Raw genomic sequence first — 2,521 nt, forward strand, 5'->3', positions numbered from 1 at the left:
GTGCAGCCAAAGACAGAACAGTTAGCATGTTTTACTCAAACTTTCGTCGTGGCATTAGACCTGGTACACCATTGTCGCTTGCAAAATCAAAATGACGGCACCGTGGGTGGAAACGGTGGAAACTAACAGATTAAGGGGCGGTAATATTATAATGAGATCCATTTGCCACATCACCAAGGGAGCGAAATCTGATGCGCTCGTTTTCTCAGATGCTTGCAAAAAAGGTTTACCAAAACAAAGTTACTGGGTTAATCTTTTTCACGTTTCCTTGGTTGGTAGATGCACCAGGGACCTGATTACAGCACTTAAAACCTGGAAAAGTCAGATTTTCACGATATGTCACCTTTAAAATGGAAATCTTCTGTAACATAGTAAATGCTTTTAATTTATTTATTTATTTTTATTTTTGTAAATGTAATGCTTCATTGTTGAATAAAAGTATTCATTTCTTTCAAAAAACTGATAGGTCTTTTGATAGGTCTACTCTGTACATTAAAAATGGCTATTTTAATGACTTTGCAATGGCTTAAACGAAGCATGCATACAAAATGTAACAGGAGGTCTCTTCTCCATGAATTTGTAGGAGAACTAGACGATAAGAGATGTTCAGAATGATTTCTTAAGAGCCTTTTTGTGAAAGCACTATACCAGGGGTGGCGAACGTCGGTCCTGGAGAGCCGCAGCCCTGCAGAGTTTTGCTTCAACCCTAATCAAACACACCTGAACAAGCTAATCAAGGTCTGAAGGGTTACTAGGAAGCTACAGGCAGGTGAGATTTTATTAGGGTTGGAGCTGAACTCTGCAGGGCTGTGGCTCTCCAGGACTGGCGTTCGCCATCCCTGCACTATACTATACGTTTGTTCTCCAGACTGTACCTGTCACCTGACGCTTTGGTGGAAAATGGAGCACTATCCTCTGTGACAGTGTTTACATAAGGGTGGTGCTGGGTGTGTGAAAGAGGGTTAAATTATAGGATATGTGGTCAGGCAACTAAAAAATCTGCAAAGTAATGTTTATAAATATAGCAGTGACCTACAGGTCCCTTTCAATGGCCTCCTTTTAACCCTGTGTCTATTATAGGTCTGTGATGTTGGCTTGCGGTACAGTGGGCAGTTTCTGAATGAGGGCTAGTGTTCTTCTGGACCGGGGGGGAAGGACTGTTACACTTTAACGGCTATGTTTGTCCATCCTGTGCTCAGGTTAAAGAAACTCTGGCGTATTTGTTTAAGCTGTGGCCTTGTTTTTTTGATGCTACGACCCGGACCGCATGTTTGAAATAAGCTCCAGTTTCCCCGGTGGTGGCTGAAGTGGACGGGAAAGCCACAACATTATGAGAGAACTATGTGCAGATGTGCAGCTCCTATTTCAATGGTTTAATTAATGTTTATTTAATGTTAAGACCTGGCTGTCTGTGCTTTCACTGGCTGGACTGCAGCAGTGTGAAAAGACGTGCGAACAGTGTGACTGGAGATTAGTTCAGGTATTTACACCGTGTTGAGTGCTGTAAACTGACACATGAAACAGAATATGTGAACTTTTGCAGTGCTGAAAACAAAGGCGGAAAATGCTAATACACTCATTTGGTGCACAAAAAAAACATTTCTTATTATCAGTGTTGAAAACACATGGAAAACGTTGATGATAATAAAATGTATACTGACACATGAAACAGAATATATGAACTGTACATGGTAGTAAATTACACTATACACAGATGGAGAGAGAGAGAGAGAGAGAGTATACAGTATAAATATGTGTGCATCCCTTACGAAAAAGAAGTTTATTCAAGTGTGCTATCAGTATACTTCCTTTAAACTAAAAGATAGGAAAGTATACTTTTAGTCTACTTTTTATGTACTTCTCAGAAATATACTTAAAATGCCATTTAAGTATATTTGAATTATACTTAAAAAAAGTCTAATTATATTTGAGCTATGCTTTTGCTCCTAGAATCCGTGTTTTCATTGCTATACGGTAGGGGGCACTAGTACACAACTTCTGTACAAAATTTCCAAAAAAAAAACACAAGTGAAGAAGAAATTGAAACAACAGATGCTTCCACATGTAATCTAACACAATCATCAGACATAAAACAGCATCAAAACTGTGTAACGTTATGGAATAAAATGTCAACCAATGAAGAGGTAATAACGACTGGCAAGCTTTGGGGTGTTGATCGACTCTATCTACGTTTTGATTATCATTCTGAATCCAATTCATAGTCTTTTTCTCAGCTTTTTGTTCAAAATGTTGTTTATTCATTTATTTTTTATTTATGAAACTTACCCACATTCAAGTGTTTAAAAAAGAATGCATGAAGCTAGAATAAAATACTTTTGTTTACAAGCAGATACCCTGTTCTTTCTTTTGATGTTTTGTATGTTCAGATATTCATATAACAAAATATATAATATATATATATATATATATATATATATATATATTAAAGTATGATGTAAAGTTCACTTAAAGAAAACTTACGAGTATACTTGCAGTATAAAACTACTAAACTAGTAGTTTA

The sequence above is a fragment of the Sinocyclocheilus anshuiensis genome, unplaced genomic scaffold (genome assembly GCF_001515605.1).
Source record: "Sinocyclocheilus anshuiensis isolate Anshui unplaced genomic scaffold, SAMN03320099.WGS_v1.1 scaffold70, whole genome shotgun sequence".
Taxonomy (NCBI): domain Eukaryota; kingdom Metazoa; phylum Chordata; class Actinopteri; order Cypriniformes; family Cyprinidae; genus Sinocyclocheilus; species Sinocyclocheilus anshuiensis.